Here is a 13,795-nt window from a genome sequence, read left to right on the forward strand (position 1 = left end):
GGTGAGGAGGAAGGAAGGAGAAAAGTAATCGAAGAAGCGTGGGGTAATGTTGAAACAGAAGTGGGAAATGCGGCAGAAAAAAACAGCTGGATGGGGTGCAATAAGAAGTTTGGTGACTTTTCAAGATGTTTGCACATTCATTATCTCATTGATTTCATATGCAAGCAGAGTGAGACCCGCCCTAAACGTCAGCCTGAAAAATACACTGCCCCTCTTTGGAGCTGCCAAGTTTCAAGCACCAAACCTTTGCCTCGGGTTCTTGCAGCAACAGCAGGGCACCCACCCGAAGGTGCTGCACCCATTCCAAGCAACCCGGAGTCTTCCCAAGGACTAAGCTACCCATCCTGGTTCTGGGCCAGCAGCAGCTCAAAGCCAGGTAGTGCAAACTCCTGGCTGCCATGCTTGCCAGGAACGCAGATGGGTGTGCCCCAGAGTTCAGCCAGAGTCTCCCAGAACATCTGGGCAGGGTGGGGAGGGCGGAGCACAGCCATGAGTTTGGAGTTTCTTCAGCGTCTCATCTTTCTTCCCACTGGGCAGAGGACTGTGGTTTCATCACTGATTCATTCCCAGGCACAAGCAAGTGGCTTCCCTCCGGGCTGCATCTTCTCCCCAGAGCACCAGGGCAGATAGTGCCCTGAGATGGGAGGGCATTAATGAGAGGGTCCCACACACACCTGGTAGAACCTCAGCTGGACAGGGCTGGTGATCGTACAAAGAGAAGAAACACTGACCTCGTCATGGCAAGTCAGCCCTGGAAGGAAGGGACCCCCCAGGCTCAGTGGTTCTCACCTCTCCCCTCCCAGATGGGGGCACCTCTGGTCTGCAGCTACTGCCCCACGTCATCATCACTGGTGTTTAGATGTGCATGTGGGGTCCTCTGAGAGATCCTCCATCCCAAGAAAAGTCTCACATTTTTCTTCCCACAGATGGTTCCCCACTGACTTTTCTAGCATTGTCTCCCCTCTCCCCCGCTCTTTTCTCTCCTCTCCCACTCAGCTCCATGCACTAACTCTCTCTGCCACCTCAGACATGACCCAGACATCACCCTAGTACATCCCTGCGCTTGGGTGCAGGCTCTGTCCTCAGTCAGGACTAACCCCCTCCTCTTTCCTCTCTGGCGTGTTGAATATCTACCTCTGATGCTCTCAGACAGGTAATTAGCACTTCCCCTGGGTAAATTCACAGGCTGATTAGCATTTATCACACAATATGACCAATTCTTCTTTAGATGCCTGCCTCCTTCACTGAAAATACACACATCTGTGTCCCACGGAGCTCCGTGTCCTCAGAGCCTGACCAAGTCGGGCCTTGCTGACCCATAAGGAGGGAGACTGGAAAAGGCAGATGCTTACAGGGTTCAAACACCAGGGAATAAAAATGGATGCAGGAAACTCGCCCCCTGGCACCCCCCTCCCACAGTTCTCCCCAACATCCACCAGATATTTGGTTCTTCTGTGTCCTTCCAGACTTTCTTTATGTACATCAAAGAAAATACAGATCCTTAACTCCGCCCTTTGTAACGCCAGCAGTAATATTGCTCACTCAAAACTTTTCTTCTACCAAAAGATCTTTTAAATCCTTCAAAGTTCTTAATATTCATACTATCTCCTTCTGAATGTCCAACTTGTAGATTTCAGTACTCACAAAACAAATAAGATCACACATTTAATGTAAGTTACAGTACAGGTGCAGCTGGCTTTAAAAAAGGATTGAGTTCCTGGGAAATCATATAAAAATCACTCATTGCAACACCATGGACTGTAGCCCACCAGGCTCCTCTGTCCATGGAATTCTCCAGGCAAGAATACTGGAGTGGGTAGCCATTTCCTACTCCAGGGGACCTTCCTGATCAAGGGATCGAACCTAGATCTCCTGCATTGCAGGCAGATTCTTTACCATCTGAGCCACCAGGGAAGCCCATATAAAAATCACATTGTCATTAAACCCATGACATTTTGGTGCATTAACAGGTATATTGTCTAAAGATACCCAGGTGAAATGCTTCTTATCAGTGAGGAAACTGGACACTGTGGTGCTCCTGAACTGTGTGTCAGGTTCAGAGTTGCTAACGCCTCGATTTGTTAGAACTAGAGATGCATTTCAGTGAGAACAAGGCTCTCAGTTCAGTTAGGAAAAGAGTAAAATTTAGAGCCTCTCCCGCAGATAACCCCTCAGACTTTAAACAAGGGGTCAACCACTCAGATGGCCCCCTGGCCCATGGGATCCCAGGGGCCAGATCAGGTCAGCACCCAATCACTGCATGGTGGCACAGAAACCACTCCAATGGGTTTAGCTCACAGGGGCACCATCCAATGACTGAGTTGCTGCAAAGTGCAAGTCAAGGGCCCATCAGCTCTAGCCATGGGCCTGCTCCAGCTCACTTTTTGTAAGGCTTACAAACTAAGAATGATTTTTACATTTTTAAAAATTTCATAAGATCAAAACGAGAATAATATTTCATGGTGTGTAATGAAATTTAAATTTTGGTGTCCCTAATAAAATTGTATCAGAACACAACCTGCTGTCTCATCTGATGACTGTCCATGGCTGCTCTCACACTACAATGATGGAGTTAAATGGTTGAAACAGGCAGTAGAGTCACAAGCCTAAAGAATTTACTGTCTGGCCCATTACAGAAAAACTTGCTAACCTCGGTTTTAAAAGACACTCCAAGACCCAAAGCAGATGTCTATGTGAGATGGGCTTGTCTGTCTCAGCGTTGGGTACCTATTTCTGAAGCTCATTCGTTTCTTTGAGAGAGGATCCAGACCTCAGTGATGAGACTTATTCCTTTTGGAGAAAGCCATCATCACCATTACGAGTCAGTGCTGAAGCACTCCTCTTATCTGCTTCAGGGGATCAAACCGACCTTTCCCAGCTGGTGCTTCCTGGAGTTCAAGGTGGGCAGGGGAGAGTGGCCAGCCAGCTGCAGGTCACATCATCTTCCTGCAGTACCGCAGATTTCCACAAGAGGGCGGCAGCTCTCCTGTCTGCAGTTTCTCAGATGTCCTTCCAGGCTTCGGAGAGCAGCCCCCGGAGACCTCAGTGCCTTGCCAGCCCCTGCAGGACTTTCCCTAGATTGATGGTCAAAAATGAGGCTGTCTTCCGGTGCAGGAACTCACGTAAGCCTGCTGGTCCCAGGCAGCCAGGCTGACATCTTAGTGGTTGATCATCACATGTGTTAGTCTTGAACTGTCAGCAAAAAAAAAAAAAGGAAAGGGGAAAAAAAAGAATACCGGTTGAGTCTTTCTCCCATCTTGCCCACTCCTGATCCCCGTCTGCTAGTCCAGTAAAGCACAGTGTACCGGTTTTTAGGCTGTTCTCTCCTAGCTCTAAACTCAGCCTTATTGCTGGGGCCAGAACTCAGTGAACCACACTTGTGTTTTCCAGATGTTTTCCATGCTAGGCTCTAAGTCAGGGTGATAGAAGAAGGGATTCACCTCATCCTGGAAGTCTGCTTCCCTGTGCTTCCTTCTGCCTATGGCTCTAAGGGACCCCAGCAACGCCTTAAGGCATAAGAGTGATGCCTCCGCCGAGAGCAGCGGGATCTGGTGTGCATCTTCACACTGCTGAGCCAGCTCCCTCGTGTCTACTCAAGGTCTACAGAGACACTCCAACCAGCTGTGCCCCATCCTCAAAGGGCAGGGTCCTGTGTCCACCAAGCCTCTCCTCCAAGGTCCTAATTTTTATAATTCAAATTTCTTCCCTTTGTCCCCAGAGCCTAATGGGTGGTAGGCCTCCCACAATTGCTACATTTATGATAACCTAGGGTTCCCTTCCTGCCTCTTCAGTGACATAATTAACAATGTGCTGCCTAGTTAACTATTCTTTATGTTAATTCTGGTTTCCCAGGTGGCGCTAGTGGTAAAGAATCTGCCTGCCAATTAAGGAGACACAAGAGACTCGGGTTCGATCCCTGGGTCCTGGAGAAGAAAATGGCAACCCACTCCAGTATTCTTGCCTGGAAAACTCCACAGAGGAGCCTGGCAGGCTACAGTCCATGGGGTCATAAAGAGTCAGACACGACCAAGTGACTGAGCACACACATATGAAATCCTCACTGTTCAAGTAACTGGGGTGGCTTCTGTGTATACATAACTCTTATCGAGTCTAAAATTAGGTAAACATTTCACTCTGATTATCGGATCACAGACCTTCCTAAGGCCCACCTGAAAAATTAAGTCTATAAATGCTCAATACATACTGATATGGGAAAGACATGGGGCCTGAAGCTGAGAAATGGGCACCACCAGTTTCCTGAGGTCTCATACTCTTGAGACTCTTCACACTGCCTGGGACCCTAGCTCTCTCTGCCCTCATCCAGCAGGGAGGCTCTGTGACTATGCCTGGGGGTGGAGGTGGGATGGGGGGAGATTAAAAAATGCAGGTTAGCTGGCCTTTGTCCCTCTTGCCCACTTTCACTGAACCCACCCAAACCCACCATCCTCACAAAGGAGCCCAGAAAAATAAAAGTACCCGGTGAGTGCCCCACAATGGCCTGGTGAGAGACAGTTACACTTTCACTGGTCTGGCAGAAAGCCCCAATTCTCAGACGTGATTCTTTCCAGGCAGCACCGTATCTGAGGAAAGAGAAAGAAGCCACCGTGGCCAGGAGAGAAGGGGGCACAGAACTCCCTACCTGCTCAAACCTGATGAACCTGTCTGGTGGTTACCACTTAAGAAAGACAAAACTGCAGAGGAAAGAGGGGCTTCATGCCTGGAGCAGATTGTACAGCTGATAGGATCTCAATAAAAAATTATCGAAAGTTATTATCAGTGAAAAATAAAATTTAAAATAACAACACCCGGCAGCAGATTTGGATAAGTGCTGGGAGAAGAGGGGAAAAAGGAGGCTGGCAGGGACTGAGCAGGAAAGGGAGGCCATCGTCAGGGTGTCTCCACTTGAAACCCAGCAGGGCTGCTCTTTGTAGACCAATTCCACCAGTGTAGTCAAAATCCTCTTCAAGAGCCACTGAAATGACAAACAGAGCTTCCAATGACATGTAAGAAACAACCTCTTCAGCTGTCATCACAAGGAAGCACCGGACTCAACCTAATGATTTTACTGGGATTCCTTTTAATAAAGTCTTTGCCCCTCCTTTCCCAGAATGCCTCCCACCTGGATTCCAGGAACACCAGGACACGGCTGTGAACTCGCGCGCCCCCTGGTGGCAGATCACCGCCAAAGCATGAGGGCCATCTGCCAAGCTGGTACAGCAGCGTTGACGACGAAAGCTATCCAAATCTTTATGTTCGTTTCCCACATTCCTACAGAGTTAAGCAGATTTTAGCATTTTCATCTCCCTCTTCTTTTTCTCCATTTGGCCACTGCTTTCTTGACTCACCTCAAGTCCCTTTTTTTGTCTGAAGGCTGAGTACCCAGTCAAGACTTGGCTCTTCAAACTACTGAGAGTAGCTCTTGGGTCACAGATGGAAACAGTTATGTATCGGGGTTTTAGAGACCTATCAGAAGAAAACCAACCGTAGGGACTAGGGCACCGAGACTACAATGGGTAAGTCATTCCAGTTCCACTCTACAGCTGACCTCAGGTTCCAGGATGCTAGGGCCAGGAAAGCTAACTGGTCAACCACTCACCTCTTCTGAAGAGATGTGTGCCCCAGTAAACACAGCTTATGCCTAGCAGACCAAGTAAATGTTCCAGATGACAATAAAACCACATACAGAACACAACTAATTGGTCACAGCATTCAGCTGACCTGCTCCACAGAAAGTGCCAAACAGCCACTTCAAATCAGCTGGATTTGACAAATGAGATGAAAACTTCTTCCTGATCTTGGCCTATTTGAAAACATAAATGTAAAAAAATTCATGATTTATTGTCATCTGGAACATTCACTAGTCCAAATATGAGTTCCAAATCTGCTTAGCCATGGCCTTGTAGATCTCTCAAATCCCTCCCCTTGTTTTTTTAAAATGTGGGTGTCTGAGCTCCTTTCATATATTCTTAAACATAATCTCACCTCAGGGCCTTTGCACTTGCTTCCCTTCATGTCTGTCCCATTTTTACCCTGGAAATAAGGCAAAAGTGAATGACTGGAAGGTCCAGGCTATTAAAATTGTTAGTGAAATATACTTTTATTATTATTTTCAAATTCAGGGACACTCCTTATTCAGCACTCAGACACTTAATCTCTCAATTCATTTTAATTCAATTCAACTGCCAAGAAAACCCACAAACCCAGAAGTAATCAAAGAGTCCTTCAGGCATCAGCAGCAATGAAAATATCCTAAAATAGCCAAAAGCAGGAAATTTGCTGAGATTCAGTTATTTTGCTAACCAAAAGAAAGTGAGACTCTCTCATTGAATGTCAATGCCTATAAAGTGAAATTCTGCCAGCACCCAAATCAAGAAGAGCAGGAAGAAACAGATACTAATAATGATATAATAATAACATCAAACAACATTGACAAGTAATATTTATTAAGAGCTTACTACATGATGGCCATACTACAACTGTGTTATAGTTTGCATAAGTAATGCATGTAACCACCAAATCAGATAGGTTTTATTATCAACCCCATTTTAAGATGAAAACACTGAGGCACAAAATACAACAACCAAAGGGGGGAAAAAAAAACAACCCAGGAAGCCAAGGAATCAAATTTTAGATAGTTATGATTACAGAGGCTGAAATGACAACTTATGTTAGAAATACATTGTCAACACAGAAAATGACAACAGAGAGCAGAGATGACCAAGAGGTTGATGAACACATCAACCTCAGAAAGCTCAGAGCAGGGCATTCAGAGTCAGGACCCTTTAGTGACCCTGAGGACATCACTGTTCCATCAGGCAGGCCAATAATGAGTCTCTAAGCTAGCCCTCCCCCATAAAACCTCCAGGGTGATGACTAAAGACAAAAGGGTACTCAATTTGTTTGACTTTTCATAAACCAATTATCCAGAACAGTATTTGTCTAGCTTTTTCTTCTAGATGTGTTGACAACGTAAGTTATTGAGGAGCTGCTTTAAACTGTTGAATTGTTGTAATCAGCACATTAATTGTATGCAAAGAGTATCTTTAAAATGCCTTGAATGTTACTTGCTGTCAAGTAGCTTAAGCAATCTACATGATTTTATCCTTGCCATCACCTGCATTGCCTTTTCCTTTCTCAGAGTGATGGAGTCTTTCACATGAGAACATTTCTGCACGATCACCGGTTCTGAATGTGGGAGACTCTGGGTGCATGTGTGAGTTTCTCCTGCACTGCAGGGCCATCCAGAACTTGACAAAAGCCAGCATCAGCTCCTACAAGCAGGAATCACTCTCAGAAATGAGTTTCCCCATTGCTAGGGAGAAAGTAGGGGCAGCGGGGGATGGTGATTTGGAGGTTTAGGGTGTGACAAGTGGACTTCTGCCACTCCTACATAAAACCTGTCAACACTCAGCCTGGAATCATAAACAGGACAAGTAAGATTTTCTAGGTTGCCAGCATTCTTTCTAAGTTGTCCATACAGAGCTGATGGGATGCACAGGCTGTGAATCCTGGGAAGTGTCCTAAACAAGCCTTAAATAAAGCCCTTTAAACCCTGACATCTGGTCCACAGCATATCGAAACTTCTTGCCCAGGGCAGCTTTTTTCCCTCCAGATTTCTTTGAGTAACTTGTGAGGCAACTCTCAATAATTATTTCAATTTACAAATTAGTCTCAGTTGTTCCCCTAATTTATACTGTGGCCCCAAAGTACCCTACGTAAGCCAAGCCTCTCACCCACATATGCCACAAGTACTTCATCACCAGGGCAGACCCCAAGCCTAAACTGTATCTGTTTGCTCTTGGAAGATACAGGTTAGAACAAACCGGGTCTGTTGTAGGACGAAGCGTCTCACAGCTGTGGGGACTCAGCTGGGCCTCATTAGCTTCACAGAGCACTGGAGCCTCCTCTCCAGTCATGGGCCGGGACTTAGGACTGATCGTCTCACAATCACCACCCCAGCGGAGCCAGATCAAGTCATGAGTATTCAAAGTCTCAGTTGCCTCGTGGTGCCCATGTACAAAGATGACATTTCCAGAGGCTCATGTCCCCTTTTCCAATGCTCTTCCCCTTAAGGACTGGAACTCGGGGTGTCACTGTCCCTTCCAGTCAGATGGCCTTTGCCCGCAAACCTGCTGTCCTCTTCAGAAGGCCTAGCAGAGAGCAGAGACTCTAGCTCACTCCCCAGGGTACTGCTGCTCAACTGGGGACCCCCAAAGTATTCCAGCCTCCAGAAGGCAGAGCCAGATGAAGTCCTGTGTTCAGGCCTGGTTTAGAAATCACACTTGTGATGTTCTGCATCATCCCAGTACTTTCGCATATGACACAGGTTGCCAAGGTTAGTAACGGTTAAACTTTGAGTTAGTATGACTTAGGATGGATTTTTTTTCTCCTGCCGGTAACTTTTCTTTGAATACCAGGTTTTCATGTGTACATGTTGTCTTCAGAAAGAAAACATTCTTCCTTGGTAAAAAGAAATACATAGAGTTTGAGTTAGCTATGAAATGATTCCCTGTGTGTTTTAAAGAGATTTTCAGTGGTTTATTCCAAGTCTGCGCTATTTAAGAGTTGATACTTACATTTGACAGACTGACCCGTTTACTTGGGAGATCCGTGATTCAGCTCTGTGCACATCTGTCATAGACTTGCTCCCCTCCATCCACCTGAGAGGGAAGAATGGCACCACCTCTTCTCTTCCTGGTTGGCTGTCAGTCACCGGCAGGGCAAGGCACACATGCCTCAGACTTGGCGTGTTCTGTCCATAAAGCTCTCCACGGGACATTCTGTAAGTTCATATTTTCCCTCCTCCTGAGAGATGCACAAAGGCCAGTCATAGTAATTGCAGTTTTTCAGCTGAGAAAACCCAGCTACTGGGCATGAAATCCCCTTGGATTTCCCGGTTATATGGAGCAGGTTTGTGTTCCCATCTTTTAAGACAGATCCTCCTGGGCTGTGAGCATCTGATAGATTTCCCAAACTCCCTTTAGAGTCGTCATGGGTGGACTCTATCAGCTGACAGGAGAGGGGCTGAAAACATATTTCATGAACGTTCACAAGTTAATCACCTTCCAAAATGAAATTACCCAAACGGACCACAAGATAAGCCTGGCAACAGTTACAGCTTGTTTCCTTTTGAGTCAATCACAGTAGCAAACATGTCTCCTTTGCTGTACTCACCTGGCGTGGCTGGGATGTTGCAGCCATCCTGCCTGTCAAGAGGAGGAAGCAGAGGAGAGGGGACCATTTGGTTAAAGATCCTCTCATCCCACCCACCTCCCAGTGTGCCCCCGTCATCGTGAGCACCAGCCTATGCACCCATTCAGTAAGCAGATGGTCCTGGGGCTATAGCTCTGACCTGTGCTGCCCGATGGGCTGCAAGGTTACCTCCTGCCAGTCCCTGCCTGCCCCCACACCCACAGACTTCTGGGGGAGACAGCCAAGAAAGCAGAGATCTCAGAACACAGCAGCGGGTGCTTCAAGATCGACACAGGTGCGGTGGGAGCACAGAATGATGCCTTCAAGTATGACCCAGCTGGGGGTGCTTTCCAGTGTTTCCAAAGTGAACGAAATGATGCCCGCAAAGAAATTGGTCATGGAATCCTTGAAACACAGCTTTGCCTTCTAGCATTTTGCCTTAAATCCCTTCCCTCGGTATTATATCTCCATGTCTCAACTGCCCTATATGTCTATTGAGTTAAATTTGATAAGCCTGTTAAGCAAGGCTTTCAAACTTTATGGGTTTTTATTGTGCTTTGAACATATCGTTTTTTAAAACATGAAATACTTGATTTGATTGGTCCATAATATCGCATAAATAATCAGTGGAAAACACCATGGTAAAACATTCTGACATGGGATGTGCAAGCCCATTGTCAGGACGAGCCAGTACAGCATCACAAGAATGGATGAGAAGAAAATCCCCAGTTGCATCCCTTATATTACCTTTCAAGGTAGTGCTTGAGCACACGCTGACTAATAATCAATAATATTAAAAACCAGTAGTCGTTTAATACGAATCACAGTACTCGGCGCCTACAAGAAGCCGTCCCACATCTGGGTTTGACAACAAACCTGTAAGCAGGTCGGGTTCTATCACTCACATTTTACAGACACGGAAACTGAGGCTTGGGGGAATTGCTGACCCGCCTCTGGCGGGCTGAGCTCCGGCCCCTCCCCTCTGCCTCGGGCGGCTGGTGCGCCGAGGTCGGTGCCCAGCCTCTCCCGCCGCGCTCGGGACTGAGCGCTCCCGAGAGGGGCCCTCCGTGGAGGGCGGGCGCTGGCGGGACTCGGGGCTCTCCGGGCGCTCCGGCCCCGCCCGGACGGCTCGGCCGCTCGGCCTTAGCACGCGGCGTTAGATAATCTCCGGGACGGCCAGCGTGCTTTCCCTGCCAAACCGCAGGGAGGGACGTGGCCGACGGAGGGAAGGGGCTGGGAACTGTTTGTTGCTTTTTCTGAATTAAAAGAAAATTGGGGAACAGAGCAAGGGAGGGAGCACAGAGTTCAAGGGAGAATCTGGCGAGTCACCTTGGCAGACCCCTGGACCACTTCCAGAACTCTCTCTTGGAAAGGGTGAGGCTGCCGAGTGTGTGATGAGTGCTCAGTGAGCATTCATTGTGGATGATGGATGACTGGCCTGGAATCCTTCCACACCACAAATTTGTTCCTCTGTACACCCAGGCAACCGAGAAGCCAAAAGAGGTGGGGAATCGGGGTGCTGCCTGAACGGCACTTTCACTCTGCTGCTGGCACCGGAGCCTCCCAGCGTTCAGCCTCGCCTGCTTGACTCCTCTTGGACGCCCCTGCCTCCTTCCTTTCCCCGCTCAGTCCCTCTGGTCCCTGCAAGCAGAGCTCGGAGTTAACTTCTTGTCTCCACCTACGCTCTCACAGTCCCAGCCGCAGCCCAGCCTCCCCAGGCAGCGATCTGCTAGAGAGTCTTCAGGCTAGAACTAGCGAGGACAGCCTCCCTGCCTCCCTGCCTCCGGCCCACCCCTCTGCTGCCTGAGGGGCGGTGCGGGCCACAGCACAGCTGCCAGAATCGCGTTTCCGTTGCCTGGTTTTGATCATGTAACATCCCCACTTGGAAGACCAGAGTGAGTCCCTGTGGCCTTATATGTTAAGTCTCAATTTCTAACCATGCATTCAGATCCTCCCCCACAGCCCCCCATCTTGCTTGCCCTACCCAAATCCTTCCAATGCAGAGCTGCTCAGATTCTGCGAAACTTCATAGCCACTCCCTTCCCTGCCCCGCCACTTGGTCATCTGGCCGGTATTTATCGAGCGTCTACAAAGTGAGGGCACTGAACTATGGGCTGCAGATAAAGACCAAGAAAAACAAGCTACCTCCTCCCTCACAGGCTGTAGAGTCAAGGGAGCAAGACAGTTAAGACAAGAAATTTTCTTGCTCCCAATTGCTACTGAAAGGACATAACACACTTTTAAACCTGAGCACAATTGTGTAAAATAAACCAATAAACAGGCGTGCGCAGATGAGGGACTGAAAGGAAGTGCATTAATATAGTTGGCCCTGTTAAGTATCCACATTGAGCTAAGCATCTTCTTGCTCTGCTTTAGGTACTTTCCAAAATTTTTAATACTGATCACATATTCATTTTATAATAAGAAGCAACTGCTTTGTGACAGCAGTTATCAAAAAATAAGGACTCATGTTGATGTATGGCAAAACCAATACAATATTGTAAAGTAATTAGGCTCTAATTAAAATAAATAAATTTTAAAAAAAAAGAAAAAAAAGATTACCTTTTTGTGATTAGAAAGGCCATGTCATTTCTTTTAAGAAAGTTTTGCAGCTGCAGAAAACATAAATAAAAAAATAAAAATCATTCACAATTCCAATACTAGCACATAACAAATATCAGCATTTTATTTTATTATGACCTAACCATTATATTTTTTCCTAAAATTAGCCTCACATTATGCACAGTGTTTCACAACCTATTTTTTACTTAACGTGTTATATGTAGTCTCCATGGCATTGAGGTGTTCCACTTCAACGGAATATTGCAAGTTTTTCACATCATTATAATATATAACATATGAACCATAATTGGTTTAATCAGTTCTTATACCTAAATGATGATATTTGTCCCTAAAGAGGGAGAATCTTTTGGAGTTTGGAAATAGGCTCAGACAGGGATTCAGTTCCTGGCTTTAACCACTTGTTCAATATATTAATAATTTTAGGTACATTAACTAATTGTTCCTAGGTGGTGTTTTCCTTACAAAGCATATATCTTCTATATAGGGTTATGGCGAGAACAAAATAAAATAATGCTTTTTATAAGAAAATTATAATAAATAATATTACTTACTTAAATACTTAGATTTATTGTACTTAAATAATAAATTATAATGAAATCATTGCTTTGGCATGTCTGCACCTAGGTATTTGTTAACTCTGATTATGTCCTTGGAATACATTCCTAGAAGTAAAACTTGCAGGGGAAGTGGTTTGACCATTTTAAAGTTTTTTGAGGCATACCACCAAGTTGCACTATTGAAAAAAGTGTATAAATTTCACTTAAAAGAAGGAGGAGACAGGGGAAAGTTTTTGAAAATGAAGTTGCCTCGAGCCCTGTGCGCCTGTGCTGTCATGGGTGCGTTCCAGAACAGGGACTTGGATGAACCCTCCCAACTCTTCAAATGTGACCCTCTGCTGCTCTCCAGACTTCTTCCCACCAGCTCCAGTCCCTCCCTGTCCTAAAAGCTCCCTAGATGGATCCTCTATGTCTTCCCCCAGGGAACCCTTCTATAAGATGCAGACATAAAGAACAAACTTGTGAACACAGCTGGGGAAGGAGAGGGCGGGGAAATTGAGAGAGTAGCATTAAAACACACATATTACCATATGCAAAATGGAGATCCAGTAGGAATTTGCTGTATGACTCAGGGAGCTCAAATCCTATGCTCTGTGATGACCTAGAGGAGTGGGATGGGGTGGGAGGTGGGAGGGAGGTTCAAGGGAGAGGGGACGTATGTATACTTGTGGCTGATCATGTTGATTACGACAGAAACCAACACAAGACTGTAAAGTAGTTATCCTCCAATTAAAAAGAAATAAATTTTTTAAAAGACTCTTCTACTTAACATTTAGCTGTTTCTTTACCGTGTGTTGCTTGAGATTTTTGCCATCTCTGCCACATGCTACCATTGTCTCCTCCACCAGACTGTCAACTTCTGAAGTTCAAAGCTAAGCTAGGAAAATGAAATCGATTTTAGCTCTTTAGGTAACCATTTGCTGTTTTGAAAGAGAATAAAGCATCCCCAGGTCAAAACTATTCAGGAAGAGCTGAAAAATACGAAAACGCCATATTTAAAGATGCTACTTTACAGGTTAGGAAATTGGGGCTACAATGGGGCCTGAGCCCTTCCAAAGGTCACACATAAGCCATAGAGCCCCTTCTTGGTCACTCTGCATTCCTCCTACCACAGGGCCACCTCCCACCAGCTTGCATGCTTTATTGCTCATCCTGAGCCCCATGTTATCCAGCACACTATCTCAATTTGAAAAATCTTGCCCTTGACTCTTGCTTTCATGCAGCCCGCGGCCCTGCTATCTGTCCAGATCATTTCTGCGCTTGGACACCGCACTCCCACCTACCACCCTTCCTTGAACCGGGGGAGATAACAGAATCTGTGCCCACCCCGGCATTCCTGCGCATCCCAGACATGAAAGCAGTTGTGAAGCATGCGGAATCCTCCCCGATTTATTTCTTTTTACCTTACATCCCTTCCTCTTTGATGTCAAGAGACTATTTGAAAGAAAAGAATCTAACCTGAC

General features: G+C 46.3%; 1 long non-coding RNA gene across 2 annotated transcripts; it reads right to left on the reverse strand.

Moving 5' to 3' along the window:
- Positions 1-1,652: 1,652 nt before the first annotated feature.
- LOC147377074 (uncharacterized) lies at positions 1,653-5,767 on the reverse strand. Of its 2 annotated transcripts, XR_015161690.1 has the most exons (3): positions 5,120-5,767; positions 4,477-4,972; positions 1,653-3,192 (listed from the first exon to the last, which is right to left on the reverse strand). It is a non-coding gene; the product is annotated as an uncharacterized LOC147377074 (long non-coding RNA). The 2 variants fall into 2 exon arrangements; XR_015161689.1 differs by lacking the exon at positions 5,120-5,767 and having other exon boundaries at positions 4,477-5,049.
- Positions 5,768-13,795: the final 8,028 nt, after the last annotated feature.

Source organism: Bos grunniens, chromosome 3 (genome assembly GCF_055505025.1).
Source record: "Bos grunniens cultivar Pamir isolate PY7600 chromosome 3, Bosgru_T2T1.0, whole genome shotgun sequence".
Taxonomy (NCBI): Eukaryota; Metazoa; Chordata; class Mammalia; order Artiodactyla; family Bovidae; genus Bos; species Bos grunniens.